Below are 27,758 nucleotides of genomic sequence, written 5' to 3' on the forward strand. Positions count from 1 at the left end.
AAATCAGTGAACAAGTTTGAATGTCTGATTTCAATGGCAGCAAAGTGAAATGGTTATTTTTGCATCCCCCTGCCACTGTACTTTATTGTATTGAATGCCTGACATGAATCGTTGCCTTGGTGGGGAGGTAACACTTACTTACAGCTTGAAACTTTATTTTTACGTATGTAAACCTCTTTAAGGATCACAAGTTCACATGAGAATAGCACAGGAAAATGAATAATGTAATGGATCAGAAATAGCTTCCTTGCAGCTCGTTTATATATTTATTAAGTCTTACTGAATCATGGCATCAATATAAATGTTTGGTGTTTTTTTTTTTTTCTTTTAGTCTGACTTGAGATGAACATTGCTTGTCTCACAAATAGTGTTTTCCTGAAACATTCAATTTTGTACCATTTCAGCACTTGTCCATCTTGGAGTACGCTTTTATTTTATTCAGAAGTTACATTGCAGAATTTATTGTGAATTCAGAAGTTAGATTGCAGGACCGTACACAATCTGTTTTTTCACTTGCATCTTTTGAGGAGTATGGCCTTGGAATGGGATTTGACAGGAGATAGGGATCTGCCTTCCTGGCCTGGTGGCCCTGCGTGCATAGCCCAGTGGTGCGAATTGCCACTGAAATGGAACAAGCAGCTGTAGAAATAATTCACATAGCAATAACTGGCTTTTGCTAGTTTTTGTCTGCTAAATACCTGGTATGTTTTCATTTTGAATTGAAAAGGCATCTTTCAGACGAACCTTCGTCTGCATGAATTCATTTGAAGGCGATATTATCATCCTGTGTGAACTTTGGAGGGAAGCACTCACAGGTCATAAAGTGAATCACCCACCTCCCTGTGCTCGAGCCAAAGCCCTGACCTGTCTCTGCCGTGGGGACATTCAGCTGTCAGCTCAGCATGATGAGAGCAGACGATATCCTCCCTCTCGCATCCCGTCTCCCCCTGAGCCTGCCCTGCCAGCAGTGGCAAAGCCTACCTCCCCGATGGCCCTTTGGGATGGTTTTGCTCTTTCATTGGAGAGGAATCACAGATTTTCACCTCCCACCTTCTCTGTGTCGAGCCCTTGTTCGCTGACTTGAACAAATAGAACCTAGTGCCTGCCCTGTGTTTTCTGTGCCTTGATTGTGTTACCTTTCTTTTTTTGCATTCCTCTGCTTGTGTCGTCTTGTCTTTATAGCATCGAATTTAAGCTCTTTATCTTCTCTTTCAAGGCCCTCAAATCCCTGAGGTTTTTTCCTTCCCATTATCTGCCCCCTGTCTTTCCTTGTTATTGAGATGTCAGTCCTGGACCCATTCAGCCTGCAGTGCCTAATGGGGCAGACACAGCCGACCTTGATCTAGGGCCAGGATGGCTCTGGACTTGGATTTTTGTGTTAGCCGGTGCAGTTCTCTTCCCGTTCCTCTGGGCTTAGGGGTGCTTGCGTTCCAGTGGAAGCTTTGAAGAGCCTGATGTTGAAGAGTCTAGAGGCTGGGTTTAGAGCTGGTGTGGACCACAGGGTTTTACAGCAGTGTGAGTGGAAGCACAGAGAGGCCTTCCCTCTGAGCCGGTGGCAGTGGCAGCGCCAGAGGGGTGGCTGGAGAAGGGATCTGGAGGTCTCAGCCAGCTTTGCTCTTACTATCACCAGCTTTTGTCTTAAAATTTCTCTTTGAGGAGCAAAAATAGGATGGTGGGATATACCCAAGGATACTGTTGTATTGTACTGAAGGAACCTTAGGATGATGCTGGCAGGGAGAGGTAGAGGTGAAAGCTTTGTTACCATTTCAGCAGCATCTCTCTGAGAATTTAAGAGAAAATGAATTCTGGTGAAGTGACCTCTTTTTCACCTCTCTCTGGCTTTTGAAAAGCCTGTGTTCCCTGAGCCATCCACACAAACACTTATCCAAATAATAAGAAATCCAAGTGCACGTGCTCCAAGGGACAGTTCAGCATTGCTGCTGTTATGTTAGATGGCCGTAGTTCCTATGGAAAATTGATATTTTTTTCCCATTTCAATAACTTTAAAACACTCTCAACCTATCCTGAAGGAAAATTATAGCAACTCCTAAATAACAAACGAGCAGCTTTTTGAAGCTGAGAACTTCAGTGTTACCCTCCTTTTGCATGTTTTCTTGTAACTAAGGGTTTTGTTGAAACCTAAACAATATTTTAAAAGGGACAAAGTATCTGATCTTGCAAAGACCTGTACATTTTTGCAGGAGTACCAGGGAATGGAAGATGATGATTTTTCTTTTTCAAAATTAGATCTCCAACGGATTAAATGTGAGCTTGAAAATAGAGTGTTCTGGGAAGACAGTGAACCTGACAAAAACAGGCAATTTAATAGGAATGTTTTAACCTTGCTTTTAGCACAAAGTATTTTTGTTACGCTTGCTGATTGCTTCAGTGTCATTGCAGAAGATATTTTCTTTGTGTTTTTTTTGTTGTTGTTGTTGTTCTTCATATTCATGGAGGAGTAATCGGTATGCCACTTTTGCTTGATATCTAATGTCAGATGAAACAGTTGAGTCTCTGCTTTCCTACAGAGAGTATTTCCATATGTTATTTCTTGCAATTTTAGAAAGATAAGAACTACTATTTTTCTGCTTTAGTAGATGAATGTCTGTGAACAGCACCTTGCAATAAAGTCAGTGTTTCAGTGCTGTTCCCATTAGGTCTTTTGTATTTATCGGGAAGGAATCCCTGAGCACGGGCTTGTTTTCTGTGCAAACACTGGGAGAATGTGGGGACCAACAAGGTTGAGTTGACCCTACGTGCTGGTCTGTTCTGTGCAGCTGACTGACATGTTTCAAAGGTTAAGCTAACTGGGGATGAAATGTAATCAGTAGCATGCTGGATCCTTTCCAGATCACAGTGGAGCGGTGCAATAACCAGCACTGTTAGCTTTGAGAGAGCAAGAGAGACAGAGGTCATTACCTGTGAGCATAAGGAACCAACTGTCTTCTCTGTTACCTCCCACGTTCGTTTATTTAAATCTTATCAGGAATTGTTATCCTGCTGAACTCTGGTTTTCCAAAAAGAAAAATGGCTGTTTATTCTTCATACACTATAATTTTCATCTTTCTGCTGATTTCTTGGAGTTTCCCCAAGATCTCAAACCCTGTCATTAGTTGGGATTTAAAACAATGTTCAGGGAAGTGGGAAAAGCTGCAAGTAAAACAGTTGCTGCTTTTCACATGGAAGCCAAAGATAGGCCAGGGTAAACCAGACAGTACTATAATTAGAGAGTTGTAATATACCAGTAGAGGGAGATGCTCTTGGTAAAGTTTCATTCTTTCAATAGGTAGTAGCTAGGAAAGAGCTGATATATTTGGAAGCTGGTGAGGGATGGAGAGCAAGAATCATGGAATCCTTAGAGTTGGAAGAGATTTTTAAAGTTCATCTGGTCTAACTCCCTGCAATGAACAGGGACACCACAGCTAGATCAGGTTGCCCAGGGTCTGTTCCAGCCTCACCTTGAAAGTCTCCAGGGATGGCGCATCAACCACATCTCTGGGCAGTCTGTTCCAGTGCCTCACCACCCTCATTAGAAAATACTTTTTCCTTATATCCAATTAAAATCTTCTCTCTTTTAGTTTGAAACCATTTCCTCTTGTTCTGTCGCAATAGACCCTGTTAAAGAATGTCTCCTTCTTTCTTATAACTCCCTTTTAGATACTGAAAGGCTGCTATCAGGTCTTCCTAGAGCCTTCTCTCCTCCAGGCTGGACAGCCCCAGCTCTCTGAGCCTGTCCTCATAGGAGAGGTGTTCCATCCCTTGCATCACTTTTGTGGCCATCCTCTGGATGTGCTCCAGCAGGTCCACATCTCTCCTGTACTGAGGACTGGATCTGGATCTGCATCTGGATGCATTGCTCAGGTGAGGCCCTCTGTGCAGAGATTACCTCCCTCACCCTGCTGGCCATGCTGCTTTTGATGCGTGGGATATGATTGGTTTTCTGGACTGAGAGGGAGGGCACATTGCTGGCTCATGTCCAGTTTCTCATCCACCAGTACCCCCCCGGTTTCTTTTGGCAGGGCTGCGTTCAATCCTTTCGTCCCCCAGCTAGTATTGGTAGTGAGGGTTGTCTTGACCCAGGTGCAGGATCTTGCATTTGGATTTGTTGAACCTCATGAGGTTCACGTGGGCCCACTACTCAAGCCCTTCTAGGTCCTTCCGGATGATATCCCATCCCTCTGGTGTGTTGAAAACCCCCCACAGTTTGGTGTCATCAGCAAACTTGCTGAGGGTGCAGTCTACCCTACTGTCAGTGTCACTGATGAAGGTATTAAAGCGTATCAGTCCCAACACTGATCTCTGGGAGACACTGCTCATCACTGATCTCCATCCAGACATGACCATTGACCTCCACTCTGTGGACTTGATCCTGCAATCCATCGAACAATCCTCCCATCAAATCAATATCTTTCCAGTTTGAACAGAAGGATGCTGTGGGGTACCGTGTCAAAGTTCTTTCTGAAGTCCAGATAGGTGGACATCAGCCTTGTCCACTGTTGCAGTGACCCATCATAAAAGGCTGCTAGATTGGTCAAGCAGGATTTGCCCTTGGTGAAGCCATGTTGGTTCTCCTGTATTGCCTCCCTGTCTTCCTTGTGCCTTAGCATCAGTTCCAGGAGGATCTGCTCCATGAACTTTCCCAGCACAAAGGTGAGACTGACAGGTCGGTATTTCCTGCAGTCATCCTTTTTGCCCTTTTTAAAAATGGGTGTGATGTTGCCTTTTCCAGTCATCAGAGACTTCACCTGATTGCAATTTTCAGATATCATTGAGAGTGGCTTGGCGACTACATCAGCTAATTCTGTCAGGACTCTGAGATTCATCTCATTGGGACTATAGGCTTATCAATGTTCAGGTTCTGCAGGTTATCACAAACCTGATTTTTACTTATAGGGACGCTGCTTCCCCAACCCTCTCCTACCAAACTGAACATTTGAGGGCTGTGCAGTGAGTAGTTATCAGAGAAGACTGAGGCAAAAAAATTTTAAGTATCTCACCCTTTTCCATTGTTACCAGTTTGCCTGTGTCACTCACTAGGGGGGATACTCCCTCCTGGACTTTCCTTTTCTGGTTGAGGTACCTGTAGAAGCGTTGTTTCTTCTTCTTGGCATCCCCTGCAAGATTTAGTTCAAGCTGGGCCTTGGCTTTCCCAGTCCCACCCCTACACAGCCCAGCAGCTTCTGTATACTCTTCCCACAGTACGTGTCCCTGTTTTCACTGCCTGTGCATTTTCTTCTCACTCTTCAGTTTGAACAGCAGGTCCCAGCCATGCCAGTCTCTTGCCTTCTGACTTTCCTGACTTGGTACATCTGGGGTTGGAGAGTTCTTCTGTGCTGAGGAAAGCTTCCTTAAAGATCTGCCAGCTCTGCTCTGCACCCTTACCCATGAGGACAGTTTCCCGGGACGTTTTGTTGACTAACTCCCTGAAGGGCTGGAATTTAGCTTTCCTAAAATTTGGCATCATAATTTTACTTTTTGCCTGTTTCTTATTCCTCTACAATATGAGGTCAACCATAGCATGGTCACTACAGCCCAGGCAGTGGGATGGACAGAGGTGGAACAAAAGCGATAAAGCAAAGATAGCATCTCTGAGAAATCATTTCCTCTTTCTTCATATCCTGAACTACCTATTTTTTTCAGCTCCATCTCAGTATTTTCAATCTTCTGCATTCAGATCTGCAGTCAGAGTCTGTTCTGAGAATCAGATAAAGATGCTTCCTAGAAGGCACCAGAAGTGCCCAGCATATGGTGGGGAAGTACTGCTTATTGTCACATTAGGGATTTCAGGGTTGACAGGCAGTGAAGCTCGGATTTTTCCGTACTTAGCTTTTACACAACCTGTTCTCAGAAACTGTCTGTACAATAAGAATCTACTAAGCAGGGAACAAAAAATTGCCTTCCTTTTGAATTCGTTGAAGAGGTTCCCACTCTACAAAGCATGTTGTTTTCTTTATAGAGCAGTGTATGAATATGGCCTTGAAAGCCAATACATGTAGCAGCAATGGAGCTTTTTCTCTGAAAGAAAAAGGAGGCAGATGGAGGATGTACGTTTCACAGCAAATCAGGCCTATTAAGCCTGCAGAAAGGATTAGATTCATAAGTGTCTTTGTATATAGTCCTGATTTTTATGTTATAATTAACAGCTGGAAATATGAAAGCCTTTTGCAGGATCTCTCTGAGTGTTTCAGTTCATGCATTTTGCAGTGCTCGCTAAAGAAGCCCTGACTAAAACAGAGGTCTGTACTAGTTAATAGGAAGATAGGCTTTGTCCTGAGGAGGTCTGATGGTTGGTTATGATGCCAGAAGAAGAAAATGTTATTATTTCCACCTTAATTAGACTGTGGGGTACATAATCACAAGCAGAGAGAACCTCCTTATCAGTATTGCAATCCCTTGCTACCCTCCTATGCTTCAAGCATAGAACAAACTTTTCCTTATTTCTGAATCTTCCAGGCAGAGGGATCTCTTTATTTCAATGTGTGTGAGAGAGAGAACAAGGTGTTTTCTTCCTATTTGCTTATCTTATAAAATTCTTCTTGAAAGGCCTTTTATTTCCTAAACTGTTTTGTTTTTTTTTTTTTTCCCTCTATGCTAGAGCCCTGGAGATGTGGCAGGACTGAGCAAAATCACTGTCTTGTACATGTGAAATCTGAGTATTTGTCCTTCCCAGTCCTGTGCCTTTCACTTAGGCCTTTGTCTATGCTAGATTTCTTAATTGGTCAAAGAGCAATGTGTTTGGTCTCACCAACAACCTTAAAATAAATTCCAACATCCATTTTCAGAAATACTCCTTTTAGCAAGCAGTGTCTAAATTAGACATAATATTTGTATAAATATAGTTTCTTCTCTACTAGGATAGCTCTTCTAGTGTTTGTTATTTGTAACCCAAATGTTTACTCAAGTTTACTGTCACTTCAGGTAGCTTTCTAGGCTTTACGGAGGTCCTTGTTTGGAGGGCTTTTCAACAAAACCAGTTTAATGTGAAAGAGGTTTTAGACTCCAACGGCACTCTTAGAGGATTTGATCAGCACAAATAGTGAAGATGCCATGACCTGCTTGCAGTTATCCCAAGTCTAGAGAGGAGCCCATTGGTTTGCCAGTAAGGGTCTTCCTTCTGGAGGCTTCTTGCCAGCTCTGCTGAGGAACTTTAGGAACAAGAAACCTAATCTCTTCCACCTCAAAGATGTTCAGTGAGCTGTCCAAAGTGGGGTGAGGGAAGACTGGTGATTCAGGTGCTATGGAAAAATATCTAAAATTCCTCAAAGACATAAAGACTTTCAACATTAGAATTTTTAGGAAGATGTGGCTATGTATGTCTTTCTGCACAAGCAACAAGTCCAAGGGTTTCTCTTTTGCCGGATTCCACAGCGCTGAAAGAACCCAAAGGTTCTTGCTTAGAAAATAATGTTGCTTAGGAAAGCCCTCTGTAAATGAAATATGGGATTTGCTTGGATTAGGAATCTAAAGATTACTTCTAATATTCTGGGCTAATCAGCTTGCTTTTTTGTTTAGGGTGCTCTGACACTTTTGTAAGAAAGATACTTTGAAAAGATGAATAATGGAAATTTAGTGTCCATGGTTGCCAGCAAAGATTGTGTTGTCCTTCAGCAGAATAAAGGCTAACTGGGTTGAAGTGGATCGTTTTATATGATTACTAGCAGCATCCACCTTTTGGTTCAGACTGATGGCTGTAAACATAAACATTTTGGCTGACTCAGCAGAAAGTGTTTCTCTGAATGATGAGAGGTGGAATCTCTGAGTTTGTTTGATTTTCCTTCTCCTTAGCACAGGGATTCAAGATGAGCCTGGTGCATGATAGCATCTGGTTCTTTCCCTGCACACAGATTTATACAGCATGTACATTTGCACGATGTTACTTTTTTTTTTTTTTTTAAAATCTGCTTCCTTCATGACACTCTTTACATTTTTTTCCCTGCATTTTTTTTTTTTCTTCTGTGAATTCATAAAGGCACACTTAAGCCTATTTTGGATAAGAAGTTAACTTTAAAAGCACAGTAATAGAGTAGATCTTCTGCTCTGTCAATATTCTGTCTCCCAGGTCGTGCCTGCAGTATTTTTACTGCAGTGCAGAGCCATGGTGATGTCCCACAGCAGAGTAGTTTGGGACCATGGAAAATCACTCTTGCACAATATCCATTCTATGCCATTTTCTGGACGTCCTGCTGCCCACAGGAGATGCACAGCACACAGCTAGCAAGCCAGAATGTTCTCTGTGTTCCTTATAGATACTTCATAGCACAACAGTTCACTCTCTAGGAAAGAAAGCAAAATACCTGCATTTCTTTTCAGCATATTTAATTCTTCACTGTGTTCTGGGTAAGACAAAATTGTGGCAATTTTTCTGAGTTTAGTCTGAAAACTTTACTTTCTCTAATATCTGTGCATCTGTACAGACCTCCATGCTTTGATTTTACAGTTTTTTTCTAGTGATAGAAGTATGCTCGACCTGTTTCAGGGTAAAAGTCCTTTGAATGGTCCCCTTCTGATAAGGCATGTAGTACAACTCTTTTTTTCCTGTGGTGAGAGTGAGCAAATGAGACACGTATGTGTGCAACACAGGAACCTTCTCATGGGGTGACATGAGAATATTTGTGGTATACACCCTCTCTGCATGTGGCTCTTACATACAGGTAGAACTAATAAATCTTCTGTTCACGTTGCCTAATAAGCGTGGCAGTCTTTCAATGGAAATCTGTACAGCAGATTTAGAAGCATTATTAAATCTTTAAAAAGCCACAAGGATTCAAAGGCAGAGAGGCTTGTTTACCTCTTTATGTTGCATCAAGGAACACGTTTCAGGAGCTTTTCTGTGCTGCTGCACAGCCTTGGCTTCATTGCTTCAGATGTCACTTGAAGCAGGAGCGGTTTTTATAACTACACAGTAAACTCAAGATGGCTTAATGGAAATGATTTCTTCATGTGTCAAAATGACCCCTTTGTTTCTCATTTTACTCTTTTGTTGCCTGCAGCTAATCTGCTTCTGGGTTATCAGATCCAAGCATCTTACAATGCTGACTCTAGCAGTGGTATTCAGCTGGAATGCCGCCTTTTGTTTACTGGTTTTACCAGGCCTCCAGTGCTTTCTTTGGTCATCTGGTGTCTCCACTAATGTGATTTGCACTCCCAGGCTCTGCAGGTAGTCATGGGCTTTTATAAGGGAATTAGAGGAAGGCCTGCCACCCTGGTTGCTAATGAATCCACAGGGTATTTCTTGTTTATGTTTCGTTTTTTTGGTTTTGGGGAGGGGGGAGGAGGGAGGGAACAGCCTATGAACTGTTTGTGTTCTTATGCATTTTTTTCCCTGCTGCTCAAACTTCTGCTCTTTAAGTTGCTTTACTTGATGTCATTCATGTTTTAAATGAAATTCCAAATCTTGTTGATCAGAATGTGCTTTTTATTTTGTTTTACTTTGTTTTGTTTTCAGAACTTATAAAATAAATAAAAATAAGCAGCTACACAAAATACTCAAAGCTTCCTTATAACAAAAAGAAACAGAAGTTGTTCCTTGTGCTACTGAATGTAGAATTGAGAAAGAAAACTACCTTCCTTCAAGAAAATTGTTTCAATTAAAATAGCAAACGTGATAAATAAGGAAGTTGAAGTGTTTCGTTAATTGTGCTGCAGCTGGAATTGTAAGTCTTGCAAGCACACCAGAGTTAAACCGAAGTTGAGAAACACCATCAGTGCAGTTCGTTTGTTCTGAGCCAGTGAAGGGTATAGTTGACAGTCAAATAAATATTCTATTAGACTTTGCAAAAGCATGTCGATTCGAGATTTTTTTTAAATATGAAAAATATATATGCACATATATATGCACACAGTGAGAATATGTGCTTAAACATTTTGTACTTATTTTCTAAAGTAGTGGTGAGTTTCAGGCTCTGAGGAGTTAAGCTGGGAGGAATGTCAAATGCTGAGTAAGTTGCCATTCAGTCTATATCCACAACCTCCTACTTAACTATCCTTGTTGATCTGAGTGGGGACTAATAGAGTGATTAAGGGTTTTTTGGATTAGGCCTACCATTTTGTGACGGCCAGCATTTGGCTTGCACGAAAACAAGCACAATGTCAATGTTTTTCAGGCTTCCTGCTAGTCTAATTAAGACAGGACCTACAGTGATAGGATCTGCATGTGTTTTTTTTTATCTCTTTGTAAAATGTTTTTATTTGTCTTTGTTGTTTTAGAATGGAAGATAGCAAATCTGTGATAAAAGCAAAAGGGTTTTGGAAATAAATGGGCCCTTTTCAGAAGATAGTAATGAATCTATTTATTCGAGTCTGAAGAATTTAGAGTGATAAGAGTTGTATCGCTGATATGTGGCTTGAAGGGTTGAATCTTTAGGAGAGAGCTTTATAAATAGTAAAACACATGGGCATGTTTCAGTGCCCTTCCTTCATGCTATTCTGTGATGCTTCAGAATTTATCTGTGATGTTGGAAGAGGTTATATGTTTCATTGTTTCATGAATGTATATTTATATTTTTAACACATAACCTGAATATTGGAGCATTAATTTCTGTTCAAAGAATTGCAGTAATGTTGACTTCATGTTTGTACTTCAGAAAATGTGTAGAAATTCAGGTGCAGGTTTTTCAATAGTGGCCATGTTAAGCAAGGGTGTGTCAATTGAGTTTTACCAAGCTGGCAGCAGTGCTGAAGGTCCTTGTGACCCAGAAGTTTGTGACCCATGAAATCTCCGTTTTCCTTCTATTGGTAATGTATCCTGAAGTATAGAGGACTGAAAAATGCATACTGTGTGACCCAATGCACTGATTATGTACAAGTGGGAAAATTATTTTGAGCATTTTGCTGAAAACGTCTTTGATACCAACAGATGTAAGGGGTAGGATTAAATTACGTTCTTAAGCAAATGTTCTCTCAGCACAAGTTCAGTAAAGGCAGAAAGTGATATTTGCAGGCATTAACGAGGTCTGCTGTATTTTTATTTAAAATGATGATTTCAAATGCTTGGCCATTTTGTTGACTGAGCTTCACTGCTGCGTATCAGGGAGCAGAAATCGAAGTATTCCCTTATTAATGTACTTGTGTCTGGTTGAAGGAGATAAGTGACAGTAAGGACATGGGCAACGTTATTTCTAAAAATGGTAAATATTCCAAGGCTCCTGAAAACGAGCCCACGGCACGCAGGCAGGCAGATTTTACAGCTCTGTCCAGAGCACAGAAGGAAGATAAATCATGGCCATCCCCCTCTCATTTTTGAAATGGTTCAACCCTGGGGTTTAGCTGAAGGACTTAAGGAGTTTTTGAAGTGCAAATAGACTGGTGAAGGGTAAACCTTTTCAGAGTTTCATTTAGATGGATTTTTTTTTTCTATGTGAATTTCTGGCACCAGCTGAGATCTGGAAGGCCACAAGATTTTTTTGTTTTTGATCAATCAAGCAAACAGGACTTGCTATGGGGGTGTACATTCTCTGCATACATATTGATCCTATTGTGTTTAAAAGTAGTTAATTTAATCGGGGCTTTTTGAAACCTTCCTCTGTAAGACTAGCATTAATGGAGCTGTCATTTCAAGGTCATGTTTCAGTGTCAATAACTTAATACTAATGGCAGTGGTAGCAATATTTCAGTTATTCTGTGTTAATATTGAATTGTGTTAGAATTGGTTTTACAAAAATACTTTAAAAAATATTTTCAATTGAAAAATGTTATATTCATCAAACGAGACATTTTCAAAGCAGTCTGGTGTTAGTAAATACATCAACACAAGTAGTTGTGCTACTCTTCATAACTGCTTAGGTCAGGTCAGTGTCCTTGTCCTGATCTGTTGCATAGAAAGTTGTACTCCAAGAACATATTCTACACCTTGTCCTTTCTTGCAAGAGATTTATAAAGGCAGAGGAATTACTCAGAGCTCCATATTGTAGTTTTGACCTTTTACCTTTCTGTTGGTCTCGTTTACCTAAAAGATGGACTGCATATTAACTATAAACACTTCTCTTCTACTGTGATCAATATTTGGAGTTACAACATGTAAAGATTATCTCTATGATAAGATAGCTACCTGAGTATAGATTTTGTAGGACAGCATATATTTTGCTACTTTTAGTCTATCCTTGATGCCAAGCCTCGAAGTATTCACAATATGATTTCAGAGTGATGTGGACTGATCAGGCTGGGCAGTGAGGTAGAAAGCAGAGTCTTTTGTGCAGCTGTTTCAGTCATGTCCCAGTATGACAGAGGTTCCTACATTTAAGTTTTTCCCAACTGAGTGGGACATCATCAAACCTTTTGGTGCAGGGATCATTCAGTGGCTCAGAGTGAGAGAGCAACTGTGAAGTTAGGATGTGCCTCTGTTGTTGGGATTGGGATGCTTCCACAGTTTCTGTTCAAAAAGGACCAAATGTAGCTGATGTTATTTTTATCTTTTTGCATCTGATATGCAGAGAGTAACTCAAGTCCTGTCAAGAAATATGGCTGCAGAAGTGCATACTGAAGTTTTCCCCAGACCTTACATTAAACAGAAGACTTTTGGTTAATAGACCTCCTATACTTTGTGTTACAGCTCTAGCTTTTATGTCCATTAACCTCATGTGCTGTCAATCTCATGTACTGTAATGATGGTTATTTCCTGTAGTGTTTGAAAACCAATCATGAGATGCTGTTTAAAGCTTTCCTGAGAAAGAAGTAGGTTTCTCTGCATGCCACTATAGATGAAGGGATTCTCAGAATTTGTGTCATCACTTTTGCTAGTATGTCACTGGGAGATGTGAATATGCCCTCCTCTTTGTTGAGTAAGAGATTTATAAAACCACCCAGAACTGCTTCTCTCCCACTCAGAAGTCTGTTTGCACCAACTGGATAAAAGACTCTGGGTGCATTTTGAAGCAAGAGATTTTTGCTTCAATCTGATTAGACGTGTGAGTTTTAGCTGCAAAATACATCACTCTAATTTTAAAAATTAATAATAATGTAAATGATATGTGCTCAAATGTCAAAACAGACTTTGCAAATTACAGATTTGTCAAGCAGCTGTGATGTTGAAGTAACGTAACTCCCATTACACTATTTGTTCATCAAGCGCACTTGCTTGTATCCTGTGATTATGAATTCCTGTAGAACTTAACTGAGCAACAGCTGGTCTGTTTGCTTCTGTGCCATGTTGCAGAAACTGTTTCTAAACGCCTTCTAAATTTTGTAGGAATTTTTCAACAGTTTTTATACCAAATATCTCTATTCTTTCATTTTGATCACAGGTAAATTTCACAAAATCCTTCCATAGGTTGCTAGGATAAAGAAAGTAAAAAGGCCATCAATGCTACTAACCACAGCTGCAACAAAACACATACTCTTTTTGGTCTTTGATTGTGTCAGATTCCTTTTCTTTGCAATTGTTTTCTTTTTTTTTTTTTCCACTTGAGAGAGGTTTATGGTGCCATGTCCTTCAGGACAGCCCTGTCTTAGGGTTGAAGTTGTATTTCTCTCTGAGTTCCTAGAGGTGATGTTATCTTTTGTTCCCTTAGCAGCGTGGTCATTCCTAAGAGCATCTGTCACTTGGGGCATTGTAAGATGGATGAGTCTCAAGTGAACTGCTGGTTGAAGCAAATGGTGAAAATAAGAGAAGCTGAGGGGGCTGGGGTCTTCAGAAGGGACAGACAACAAGGAAGCTCTGTTAGAAATCAAAAGTAAGCCAGGCAGTAGTGGAAGGAAGAGCCAAGATGGATCACACCCCACGAGTCTTGGAAACTAAGACTGAAGACTGATGTATGCTGAAGAGACCTGTCTTGGTGAAAATGCCATAGGTTTTCTTCCTATTTGCAAATAAAGGAGGATCTGAAGGGTATGATCTGAACATCATGTGAAGAAATTGTATTTTTGCATCATAGTCTAAAGCTAAGACGCATCAATGCTGCTGTTAACCAGCAAAAGGGTTGCCAATTTTTTTTTGCATTTCTTAAATAGTATGTGAAAACTTTCAATACCAAGTGTGTATTGGTAACAACAGAAAATCAAAGCTGAGCTTATTAGTAGATTTGCTTCTGGAAAAACAGGAAACTTGAAATTCTTGGCAGTTTGGCTTTCAAAAGGCACTTAATGTTTTAAACAGTTTCGGTACAGTATCTCTGATGCAGCCTAACTAACTAGTTCAGTTAGACATTGTAATAGAAAGAAAGTGGTGTAAAAAACAACAACAACAACAACAACAACAACATATCCCGAGTCCCCCAGAAACTGCCCCCAACATGCTAACAAGTGAAGCCAGAGCTCCAAAGCGAGCAGAGGTCTGTGTTTGCGAAAGCAGCTGGCTGCAAACAAAAGGCGCAGCCCAGTGCGTGTCAAGGTTTGGGAAGGGTCTGGGAGGATCTCGACTTGAAAAATTATTTTGTCACACTATTGGCATTGGTCCATAAGGGGAAGCACTGGTTGAAAGGCGAAGAAATTAAGATGATTAGAAGCTTTAAAGCTTCACAAATGGTAGAGTATCTCTCTTCTCAATGGATGTAAATAATAGATGAAAGACTAAGGGTGACAACAAAGGATCAGGGCGTTTAAGAGAATGTGTGCAGCCTGAATAGCGGTCTGTGGCCTAGGGCCAAAGGTCTTAGCTTTGAGTGTAATTAGAAGAAAATACAAAAATGTCATTACTAGCAGGTGAAATGTTCAGCACGTGTCCGAAAAATAGCAATTTCAGACCCAGGAGCTGCTGGAATTGGATTACTGCCGTTCTGCCATCATTAAAGTCCTTGCAGAGTCCTCTGGTTTGGTCGGGAGCTGAGCAAGTTAACCTCCTGGCCATCTGTGGTAGATCTGCCGCTGGCCTAGCAGGGATGTGGGGCACGAGTAGAGCTGTGTACATGTCTTCGCCCAGAACACAATTCCAAACAAAAACATTTCCTTGGTAAGAGGTAAAGGCTAGAGTTGCTTTCTCAGTAGTCTGATTTCTAAAAACAGGAGAAGGAAGAAGTTTAAAGCTATTTCATTTTGCATTTTAAAACCTGGGTTCTGAACTACAGGCATACATCTTAGAGTTGTATTCATTCTGTTCTTGACAGCAAGTCTAAAGGTGTGGTAGCAGCTTTAAGCCCAAAATCCTATCTGTGAGCAAGAAGACAGATTCCTTGAAATCTTTTTACAAAATATTAAGAAGTCAAACCAGCTTGTATGCCTAAAAGTCTTGTCAGAATCCCACTGATGATAACTTAATTTAATGCTTTTCCTGATGTTAATTACTGTTACAACCCTAAGTATTTTAGAAGGTAGTGTTCTGCTCACTTCTTGCTCTACCATTGTTTCCATTCTTTTGGGTATTTCAGGTGTATTCTCTTTTATGAATTATAATTTCTATTAGAAATACTTTCATTTAAATACCTTTGTGGGATGTCAAATAGGAGAGAAGTCAGCAAATTCTGACTTCATTTTGAAAACTGATCTCTAGTTCAGAATAGATAACCAACCTCCCATTTAGTTGGCTTCATTTTAAACGAGGAGTCAAACAATTATTTCTACGTTATCGTTTCTTTTTGATGTTTCTGTTACAGTTATATGTTTCATATTGATGAGGTAGCTTCCTAATGTTGCATATGGTGACTTCATACAGATATATATCCACCAAAAATATACAGATATAGCGACAGACTTGGACTTCTTCTCTGGTAGAATGCACAGAAAAAAGCAATGCAGATTTAACTGAGTATGCCGTGTTCGAGGTGTGGATAGGCAGGTTTTGTTGGGTTGTTATAAAATACATGCTGGCACAAATCATTCTAATGTGTGTTTGTTTGTTTGTTTTCTCCCTTCTTATTTTTCAGGCGGTTAGGAGTTTTAAACAGTTTCGCAGCAAGACTTCACAAACTCTTAGCTGCATCCTTTAATCATGACTGCATTTCAGATAGGCTAAAAGGAATCTGAGAAGGTACTGTACTCCTCTTTCCTAATAGAGAATATGTGGGATGTTTGTGTTTAATGTTTGAGGTTTCAAATACACCAACTACATTTTAAGAATGCTGTAGACATTAAATTTCTATTTTGTTTTGCTTTGATCACGTGTATATCTTAAGTTCTCCAGAGAGCTCTAATGTACGCTTCCATTTTTTTCTTACATATCCACTATGAGGTCAACTTTGTTATTTAATGGCAGTTCTTTTGAAGCTGTAACAATTTTCTTCTGATATTGTACTTAGAAACGCTGCAGATACCTAAGCTAGTAGCTAAATATGAGTTTTATTCACTTGGAGAGTGGGTGTTTGTTTGTTTGTCCTCTCAAAGGGCTTAAAACAAATGGGAAGAAGAATGCAGATCTTTGTCATGATCAGGATAGATTTGTGCTTCCAACTGAGATTCTCACAAGTGTTTTTACTGACTTCTTAAAGGGGGAGGCTTGACTCAGTACACAGTATTGGGCTTGCATAGTTTCTTGTTGCATTTAAATAGCCAGTGTACCCAGAAGGCTGAAGATGCTTTATGACCTCTTGCATCCCTGGGGCAAGGGCAGCGTGGAGGCCTTGCAGAGCGAGGGGGTCATTGCCACCACCTACGTCCCGAGTGGCCCCCGCAGGGTCCCAAAACCTGCCTGCAGGAAGGTTTTACTTGGCAACATCTGGATCGTGGTAGAAGTCAGTAAAGGGGGAACCTCCAGCGTTTTGCTTCCCTGGGTGCCTGGAAGATGCAACACTCGCCTCCTTGATGGGGGGGAGGCAGATTCTGTGGCCCTGAAGTTAGGCCTAAACAATTGCGGAGGTCAAAGGACAGCTGAGTGCGGTCAATGAGACACCCTGGGGTGTATTTTGTTACTTAGTAAAAGGAGCAGCATCCTAAAACCCTAAAGGATTCTCTTGAAAATCTGTGTTGTGAAAAGGTTTTATGAGTCTGATGGCAAAAAGTGCTGATTTAGCTAAGGAATGCTTTCTTTTGTCTAAATGAAAGGCTAATCCTTACCAAATGTTGGCAGCTATTATAGTGCGGTCAGTGCGGGTCTGAAAGGACAGTTAGAGTAGAAGTGTACTTTGGAATCCCAAACGTTTATCATTTTATTGGTTCTATAACTGAAAAGGTTACTGAACTTTCACCTTTTGATCCTAAAATTTATATGTCATAATCGAAAAGTACGAAGTAAAACCCATCAGTTAGAAATTAAAAGACTACTTCTTAAGGAGCTGTTCTATCCCAGTCACTCTGTGTCTCCTCAAAGATTTGCTTTAGATTATCAGGATACAGCCTCGTTTAAATTATAACTTTTTAATCTCCTAACACTTACTAATTGGTTGAAAATATGGGGGGCTTTCTGCTGCTCTTGAGCAATTTTTGTTGCTCATGTTGTAATGCTTGCGGTGACTTTTAAAGGATAGTTTTCGAGTAATTAATTCCAATAACTTATTTAGCATTATCTTTCTTCAAATTGACAGATTATTAACGTTTAACATTTGTCACAGAAACAGATAAGAAATCAATGTCAAGAGCCAAGACCTCGTAAGTAACAAGAAAGGAAATGCAATAGCAGCTGTCTTTGCAAGAAAGGTGGTGGGGGAAGGAGTGTGTATGTGGCTGAAAAGGTTTAGTGCTTTTTGTTTCCCTTTGGAAAGGGGGGTGGCCATGGGCCACAACCTAAGATCTCAGACTCCTTGGCCCTACTGTCTTACACAAACAGTCATTGTCAAATTAGGAAGAAAAAGATATTTGGGAGCCAGTGGTAGCGTTTTTATAGTAACTAACATGGTAGTTTGTCATGATCTTTAAAAGAACACCATAAGAAGAGTGAAGAAGAATAAACTGCATAATTTTCAAGGGGAAAAAAAATAAAAAGAGCAAAGATGTTGACAAACAATTTTGTATTTGATTTCCTTTTTATTTTTCAGAAGAAACTTGACTGCAAATTAAGGCTTTCGAAAGAGCTTAATTTTTAAACTCTTTAAAAATGCTGTTTACAGATGCTTAGCATTGATTTATGTCAAGGTTAAGGCACCTTTAAACAAATAAAGTTGTGAATGAATAAAGCTACTAAAATACAAATCACCAAATAAACACAGAAGATATTTGTATAGCATTCAAGTTGCTACAAAACTGACACATATTCTGAATTTCTTTTGATAACCCCATCAAATCATCAGGAAATAATAGCATGTGTGTTTGAGGGGTACACAAGGGAGTGTATAGATAGGGTAGGGATGGAAGGTCAAGCCTTAACTTTGACTTACTAGGCCTTAGCTTAATTCTTTTGCAATAAGGCAATAACAGACAAAGAAAGAATAAGTGATTTATTTATCCATGAGATTGGACTGGCTTTTGCCATAGGAACTTGAAGGAATGTCTTTCATAGTTTTATAAATATGAATATCCCATTTTATATATGTATCTATATGAAATGAAGAGATATTTAATATCAGCTTTATAATGAAAACATTTTGGGGAGTATATATGTGAGCTGGAAAACTTACTTTTAAGATCCTATACTTCAGTTAGTTAAGATATATAATGTGGAAGTACATGTATTATTAAGATTTTTTTTTCATCTGCTGTTCTGTAGAGAATTGTTCTGTATCTTATTAAAATGTTTATTTATTTATTTATTTATTTTACCCACAGTAAGTATTTTGCACATAATACTTTTCTTCTGACTGCTGCAAAAGTAAAATATAAATACTGGGAGGGCTATTTTCTTCATACTGAATGTCAGTATTCACTGGAAATTTTATATAAATGCCTTCAAGAGTGCATAGAACCAGTAAATTTTTTGTATTACCAACTCACTAAATAATAATAGCAACTTTGGGAATCAAAGTTGCCTCTGATAGCGTGTTTATGTTGCATGTAAATTAAGACCAGCTTGTAAACATTCTTAAGACTTTTCTTTTTGGGGGAAAAACAAGTAGAGAAGCACATCTGATGCCTCCCTCCAATGAATAATATACTTTAGTATCGTTTTTTCTCCTTCCAGACATAAAGACCCCATACACAATGTGTCAGAACAAGTAATGAATTGCATCACAGAACAAATATGAGCAGTAGAATTATGGAACTCTTCTTCTGCTATTGGGTGTTAACATGTAATTATTGATTTTTGCATCTTTTAGGTAAAGATTAAGGTTTTTCTTTGTCAGAACTAAATGGTGTTATATAAATGCCCAGAAAAGGGTACATTCCTCAAATACCTATTGGGATTCTGAAGAGAAGCCTCAATGGCAATTTTCTGTTTAGATATATCCCTTTGAATGACAAAACTGTTCTTTTTAGATACATCCCCTGGATATGATGATGTTAATGTTTTGTTCTGTTGATTACTTGTTTGTGGAAATTTTCATTTTACTGAAAGCTTGGATGTTGCAGAAGGCCTAGCAGTGATGTGCATCTTTGATCTCAAACAGCGACTGCCTCTGGTAATTTCAGAGATGCTTGACAGAGCTTTGTTTATTTTACAGAAGAATTAATGGTATTCTGGGAAGGGGAGAAAGTAGTCAGCTTTGACACATGATAAACACATGTTTCAGGAAAGGAAAAAGGACTCTACAAAACACTCCACAATCTGAAGTTCATTTCCAACAAGATTTTGTGAGAGACATTTGTTTTTTTAATAGAAATTCTATCAGTGATATAAACAGTCTCAGCAGGTAGGGTGCAAAAATGCCCATACAATGTTTAACTTAAGATTGTGTGTTTAAGGTCATTGCTGTGGTTTTGACCTATGCAGGGTTTTGTGTTCAATGCTTGCTTTTTTAAGAGAAATATGAAAGCAACTTGCTTTATTATTTGTTTGCATCTGCATTACTAGTTAAAAGAGGCTGCAGAAAAAAGATACTACATACGTCTCTCAACCTGTAGACCGCATGGGAGCTTCACATTAGAAAATAATTGCTTGCTCCTTTTTAAAAGCATATTCTGAGTTCTCATGAGGAGAAATGAAACCATTTAAACCTATTTGAAAACAATAGTTTTGGGAAGAGTTGCACACGAATGTGCTCTGAGAACTTCTGGCAAACATCCTGACACAGCCTTTCCACAACAGCCTCTTTTCACCTTTCCACCGTTGGTGGTTTATTTCCTAAAAGCAAGGATAACACTTTTTTTGGACTTGCCTTGTTTTCAGTCTGAGCATTAGGGAAGAAAAGAGACAGTTTTTTTTTTTTTTAAAGAGGATTGTAACCAATAACCCATGTATGCATTTTTATACAAATGCTTTAGTGAAGGCAGTTTGATTTCTCAAGACATTATTTATCAGTCCTTGATTTATTTGTACTTTTTAATCTAGAAATCTCTGTTATAGATTTGTTTAATAATCTGAGAGAAAGAAGCAAAACTTAGTGCTTCTGGCAGGATTATGGATTTTATGGATGAAGGAGATGTGGGAAACAGTGCTTGTGAGGTTCTTGGCTGCTAAGTATCCTGGTTTGTGCCACATCACATCACAGAGCCATGTGGAGCCCATCTGGTTTTCAAGGTGCTAACCCCAGCAGAAGAGCAATTCTGAGGTGGCTTTCTAGTTGCATATTTGAGAAACTGCCACACTATGACTGCAGTTCTGCTGGCTTCAAGGGGTAAAAATGAGCTGCTTGCAGCAAAAGAAGGGATGAAGCTTACAAAGTCCTCCTGCGGAGCTTCAGTTTTAGTCTTTTACAGCTGTCACAAATCAGAACAGGCATGAGATAAGTTGAAGACTGGAAAAAGAAAGTATTCAGTAGATGTTCCTGAAGAATCAGATTGTCTCTGTTTGGAAAGTTCCAATAGCCAATGAAAACTGTATGACCATTATGCTTCGTACTGGGATTTTCTTATTTTTATTTTTGGTGTCAGTTAGTACATATTGTTGGAATTAAGTATATCTCTGCAAGATGCACAGAAATTATTTTCTATTGCTTGGCAGTAAACAATGTTTCTGGTTCCTTTATTTAGAAGTTAGCATGTGAGTGGGGAAAAGCTGCCTATGTGAACCTTTAGTAGGGATTTTAATGCCTATACCCTAGAATTCAGTGTTGAGATGTTGGTTATGTTTTATGGTACAGAGTACTAATGATTTAATTTATATAGTGTGTGTTTTGCTAATCCACAGTGCAAAGTCCTACTCCATAGTTATACTGAAAACAGTAATACAACACTAAGCAGATGAATATGTAGTATTTACAAGACTGAGGAGTTAAGGCAGACCAAGAAAACTGGTATAGACCATATGTGCCAAAAAAAAAAAGAGTTAAGAACAAACTGAGTAAAGGTAAAGGTTCAAAACAACATGGATATTAGCAGTTTCACATGGTGATTTTTGTTAGTCCAGTAGTGTTGAAGAATTGATCACAAACTTTACTGATAAGGCCTTCAAATGATGTTTGGGGCTATAGGTGAAGCACTCAGCTTCTCACAGTCAGGCCAACTTAGCCTAATAGATAGCCATGAAGTCCATTTTTATGTCAGTGCAAGCTGAAATGCCACCATTAATGCTTCATTTTCTGTCACTGCACATCTCCTTTGAAACACTGGTAGCTTTCCCTTCTACTTTCTCAGAAGCAACCTCTCAGGAAAAAAAAAAAACACAAAAACTAATTCCTGAAACTAAACAATTTAGAAATGGAAGAATTGTTATTTAGAAATCAAGAATTATTAACGCTATAATTCTTGACAAATATGGATTTGTATTTCTTTTTTTACTTTTTTACTTGGAAATGTATATCAAGACTCTCCACTGAGTTTCTAAATCATGGAAATTTAAAAAATATATGTTAAAGTATATATGTATATCTAAATGAGGTATTATTAAACAGTGTTCTATTGTAATAACAATTAAATCTACACTGAATCTTAAGGTTTAAGTTAGCTAACTGATGTGACTGAGAAGATACATTCCTATGTTATAGATTAATGTAAACTATGTTAAAACGTCATGTCTGCAGTAGTTCTAATTAGTTTGTTCTACTTAGCAACCACTAAATGTATTTTAACTAGTAGCTTACTATCAGAATATGTTTTGTCAGTGAATGCCTGTATATCTCTATGCATTAAAACTATGTATATATTTAAAAAAAAAAAAAAAATCAATGAAAATCTTTAGGCTTGGGAGCAGATACCAGTTTTGGTTATGTGATTTTGGAACTCATTTGAGATCAGAGAAACATCTCAGTTTTGCTACATCAGGCTGTAGTTATTTAAATCATTCTTATGTTAATCACATAGATACTACTCGTTCTTTCGTTTCATCTGCTGAGGTGTTAGTGGTGGTACCTCAAAGTTTTCAAACATATAACTTTCCTGATTGTGCTAAGACGCAAAGTTTTTGGGAGCCTCAATTCATGTCTGCAACTAATTGCTAAATCAGAATTACACAGCCAAATACGCCTTGATCTTAGAGTTGAGATTAAGCACCATTACTGATTTAGTTGTATTGCACTGGCATTAATAATGTGGTTAATAGCCCTACTGATTTAGGGGAAAGGCCATAAATGGTGAAAACTGAGTAGGAGCGAACTTGTTTTAAAGAGGCAGGATGAGATTTTCGGAAGTGCTCCTTGGTGATTTCCTTGTGCTGCCTCTGCAATCAGTGTGAGCACATCCTTTGCTTTAAATTGGTGAAGTATTTCAATATTACCAAAAACTAAAAGTGAAAAGCTAGATTTTTATGTTGATTTTTTTTTTTCTTCTGAAGGCTTTTCTATTTAAATAAAAGAGAAAAATGTACTCTCTTTGCTGAAGGTACATAGAAATGTTCTGTTCCCTGTGTACATGGTGGAAGATCCCAGTAGCATGAAAGGATTTGCTCCAGCTTTCACAACTTAATTTTAAAAACTTTGGAAAACCTTCACAGCAACTTCTCTGCTAATTTCATAGACTCATTTAATGGACTCAAAGAAGACTTGCAGCCAGAATGGGTTAAATCAACACAATTAACTTCTGGAAGCTTCTGTTTCATGAAGAACATAAGTCTGTTTGTGTAAAGCTTGGGTTCCACTGTATAATCTTTTCATTCTCATATGGTTATATATTACTAAACTTTTATATTACTGGCAAATTAGTTTTTTATTAATTCTTCTACTCTTTTTTTTGCCCTTACGTTCAAATTTGTTGTCTTCTTACTGCACTCTTCCACAAACCCATATTGAAGAACTTTCTGTGAAGCACCAAAGAAAAACATGAATCAATGAGAAAAGAATTAAAATGATTTAAATTATTTATTATTTACTTATTTAAACTATTATAAACACAAACTACAGTTTGCTTATGGTTTCTAAGTAGGTTTGTTTTTCCACAGTAGTCCATTAGAGGAAAATGTTTGGGGAGTTTGCTTCGGGGTGCATATGTGAACAGTTGGGGGGCTAAGGATGTAAAAGAGGCAGTAAAAGTTTGTGTATGCATGCAAGTGGTGACAGGACACACAGTGTTTATTTGTAGATGAGCATTTACATGCATAGAAGGTTCTTTGCACGTGAAGCTGCATGCATATGGCAGAAGTCAAAAGATGTTCCTTGTTTCAGAGCAGACTGCTAGATGTCACAGTTTTGCTCCATTAGTGTTCCAGTCTTTTTATAATACTTTTAGTAATTTTTATGTGTTCAGGTAGGCATCCACTGCCTTAAATGCTTATAGCATAGTATCATTTATTCACAGATACTAGCCCCTTATGATTGTGTATTGTGCAATCACTGTGGGTGAACTTGCATAAATTAAATAGTCAGATGTTTTCTTTCATCTGTTTGTTGCATCTGTTTACTGAGGAAATGGCGTCAGAGGTAGTTTGGTACTTGCTCAATCCTTAAATCATCTCAAATCTCACAAGAGGAACGTGATCAGCATCCCCAGCCTTCCTCTGTTTGTGGCATGTGAGCTCAGACTACCTGGGATTCAGCGTCTGGTTTCTGAGTTGGAGCCATGGCCTGGAGGAAAGTAAATCCAGCCCAAGCTCTGTGTAGTTCAACTCACAAAGCCTCATGTGTGGGAATCTGGCCAAATGGTTTTCAGCTCCAGATGGGGCTAAGGAGGACCCACTGCAGTTTGACACGGATTGACTCCAACCACACACACTGAATTTTGAAACAGTACTTGAAAACTTCAGACTTGCCAAAAATTAATCTAAAGATTCTGGGAAGGCTTTTGCAGAGCATTTGAAAGATGAAGGAAAATGCAGGATGTTGAGTAATAAACTGCTGAGCTCATAACTTAAAACTACTGAATGACAATTTTGTAAAACTTGAGCTTAACTTTGAGAGACTTCTGTAGCACAGCACCTCACAATGTATTCTGAGTTTGATTGCAGCTGTAAACTCCTCTTGATGTGTGCTAATAATGTTAAAAAGAATTAGAGACATTCAGAGTTTTAAATAGGTGATCAAGTTTCAGATTTTGTTTCTTGGTTATTTTCCTTTTTTGGCCTCAGTATTGCATCACTGAGTTTTCTGAGTTCGGGTGCGAATTTTACATTTACTGTGTTTATTATTTTGTGAGCTGTGCCTGAAGACTATGAGGATGTCTGATGCAGTCAGGCTATAGAGCCATTTGGGATTTGCTTTCTGTTCTTGTTGTGGAATAGCATTTTTTATCTGCATCTGGGGAAGGAATTTTCCAAATCCCATGTAATCTGGTTCAGTAATCCAACTATAGAGAGATACTACTAACTGAGTAAGAAGAAGGAAAACCTTGTCAGGAAAAGTAAATGTTCTTGATCTTTCACATTCTTTGCTTGGATGTGGTACTGGGTATAGGATGTTATCAATATTTTCTTCAAAGTAAATGAAAAATTGTAAAAGAGCCACACTATAAACAGTGAGTGTAATCTAATCGTTCATTTTTTTTCTGGAAGGCTTTGTGAATTGTCTTGTCACTCAACAGATAAAACTGTAAACTCTTTTGCAGTTGAGCTTGAATAACCCCAACACAGACAAAAGCAGGGTGAGAATCTCAGGATCTTGAAAGGACTGTGGGGGTAAAAGGAATCTTACAAAGGCTGTGAGATAAGGTACCTGTTAATGAGAACACTGGCTTGCATTCTTGTATTGGCTCTCACATTAAGTCTTTCCTACTTGTTGCTATGGTTGATGCTGGTATATACTTCAGTCATTGTAATCTATACTTTTAATCAACAAATATATTTGTCACTGGTGTTGCCAGCTGTCATTCTTTCTGCTTGTATGCATGTTTGTGATACATCCTAATGATGCCCTAGTGGAGAAAATATGACTCTCAAACATCAGTAAGGCTGATGTAAGTAACAGAAAATGCTCAATGTACCTGAAGCAATCTGCTCCCAAATGATTTTACAGTATAAATAGATGCCTGCTTTCCCTTTGCCTAAGATGACCCTTCAAGATACAGAAGCTTTGTGGGGCCTGACAGTACCTTTGTCAAGGAGCTTGTTTTCCTTTCCTTTGAAGAGAAACTTTTCTGTGGGGTTAGGCCAGATCAAAAGTCAGATTATGTGTTTTGGAGAATACAATTACATCATTAGGTTAAACACAAAGTAAGGACTTGATAGAGCTGACTTAATGGAGGGTGTTTGCATCAGATTCATCATTCACTATCAGGTAATTGTGAAATTGCTTTAAGCCATAACAACAACACTCACCCCCTCCCTCATCCTCCATTTCAGTTCCTCTCCTTTAAAGTCTCTGGGGTCATGACCCACCTGGAGGCCAGATATGTGCTATCTGGTGTACTGAATGATCTGATTATGTTTTTACTTGTAAAGCCTTCAGCTCAATATGTAGATCTGCTCCAAAGAATTGCTGGGTAATGGTCTACTTTCCAAAAAAGTTCTATTTTTTTTATTATTATTATTAGTGTGTGGTTGGGGTATGTGCAGGACCAGAGTGATGTATTTTTCTGACTGGAATAAGTTTGTAATGTTTGCAATGCTCAGACACTGCCAGTCTGCTGGAGCTGTAAAGAAGCTAGGCCCTGCTTCTTCTGGAACATGCAATGTCCTATTTGTGCGCAGATCTCTTGACCAGATCTAGTACAGAACTAGATTATTTGCTTAAATTGATACGACTTTATTGCAAATTCAGCCTCTGTGGTTGAAAGAAGCATTCAAATTTGTCTGTGTCCTTTACTGCAGTGCTAAAATAATCTTTGTAATCTTCAGTTACTTCCAATTCTGTCTGCCTTTACAGAGTCACCTGTCAGTCCTAGTATTGTTTTCTACAGTGAACATCTATAGTTAATTTCCAACCAAAACTTGCAGCATTAGTACCCCAATTCAGACTGCAGAGTAGCTCTCTAACTCCAGCAAATGCCCCTTAATCCTCCAGCTCAGTGTTAGCTACTGCAAAGAAGGCGTGAAATAGTCTCAGTAAATCTGCTTTGAAGCAGCACAGCAGCAGTGGAGATGCTCAGGATGTGTAGAGTAGGAGTCATGATGACTTAGTGTCAGGATCTTTACAGAGAAGCACCCTCAGAGTGATAGAGGTGGGAGGTGCAGGTCGTCTGAATGTCAGGAAGTTCTCTTCTTAGGTTTTGCAGCAAGGTTCATTTTGAAGTTGTTCCATTTTAATTGTCTTGTGTCTCTCAATAGTGTTTTAAGGATATGGACTAAAAATTGCCTGCATAGAGTGGCAAAGTTTGTGAAGTAGAAGGGATGTCTGAGCGAATGATGAATCTGTTCCTTGGCGGTGTAATGGGAAAGTGTAGAGGAAAATCTTACTACACATACATATTCAGCATAATACACATAATAACGCTCTGTTATTATATACAGTTTGAAACAGCTAAGGACAGACTGGGCTACAGACTTCTGCAGAGATTTTAAAACAAAAGGTAATTTGTAAATCACGGTATCCAGTGGTGTGAATTAATAAGGCTGAAATCTAGGAATTTAACCAGGTCTGTGCTAAACTAGCTGCAGTTGGTGTGCGTGGAAAGAATTATGTGCCCCCAGATTAAACCTCTTGTACATTAGAGACCCCTAAGTGTGCTCAAATAGTCCAATTTTGATTTTTTTTTTTAATTTTTTTTTTAAACCAATGTGGAAATAGAAGGTAAACATATTATTTGGAAAACTTTTTAAATAATGATCATTAATTCGTGTTAAATCACTAGTTTTGGTCAAATTTTAATGCAGAGACAGCAGGTACACGTTCTAATGACAGAAATGCTTTTTGCTCCTTTTTCTCTCCCTTCCAATTCCACCTCTTTATTTTTCGCCCAGGCTGCTGCATCCTCGGAGCCCCTTCACAGACACACTTAAAGCAGACAATGCTGCGCTGCAGCTCCGCCGCTGCTGCAGTACGCTGACTGCAAGTCCCCATTGACATAGTCAGGAGGAAAATGAAATGCTTCCTAATTGCACCAAGCACTCAGGGTAGATTCAAAAACAGAAACACAAAGGCAGTAATGCCCTGAATCAGTGCCCTTGGCTTTTGGTCGGCTGGATCAGAAGAGTTGGATGGGTGAGCTGCGTGCTGTGGAAAGGCCTCTCCAGCCCTCTCCCTTGCAGAGGGGAAGCCTCCTTCTCCTCCTGCCCCTCCTCTCCCAAGCTCCCTTGAACTCCCTGTGAGGCCCAGCTGCCCTAATGGCCTGGGGGAGCGTTAGGACATTAGCTGCCCGGCCTCTGGCTTGCTGGCACTGGGCTCCCTGGGGCCTAGCTTCCCCTGCTGCAGCCAGGCCTGTGCCTTGCTGCTGCTCTCTCCACCCCCTCCAGTGCCTCACCCTTCTTCCTTCAAGGCTTGAGAGGAGCCTTCCTCTTGCTCCATTGCTCCATTTTGTGCCTTGAGGAGACCAATTCCTGAGCCTCCCTCTACTGGATGTTTCCAAGGTCTTTGTAATCTTGCTTTGTTTTCTCACATCAAGCTGGAAGGGTCCTCCAGTAATGTTAA

General features: G+C 39.3%; 1 protein-coding gene across 9 annotated transcripts in view; it reads left to right on the forward strand.

Moving 5' to 3' along the window:
- The window catches only part of GREB1L (GREB1 like retinoic acid receptor coactivator), a 160,442-nt gene that overhangs the window by 73,906 nt on the left and 58,778 nt on the right, over positions 1–27,758 (forward strand). For 3 of the 9 annotated variants that reach the window (XM_090137444.1, XM_090137440.1, XM_090137445.1), the window contains one exon: positions 15,792–15,895. The exons of 4 other annotated variants lie outside the window; for them this stretch is intronic. The gene's annotated coding sequence lies outside the window, so the exon portion shown is untranslated. Of the gene's footprint in view, positions 1–15,791; positions 15,896–17,384; positions 17,449–25,717; positions 27,698–27,758 lie in introns of those variants that run through there. 2 more of the 9 variants (XM_090137442.1, XM_090137441.1) reach the window with 2 other exon arrangements.

This window comes from Phasianus colchicus, chromosome 3 (assembly GCF_987193195.1).
Source record: "Phasianus colchicus chromosome 3, bPhaCol1.hap1.1, whole genome shotgun sequence".
Lineage (NCBI taxonomy): Eukaryota > Metazoa > Chordata > Aves > Galliformes > Phasianidae > Phasianus > Phasianus colchicus.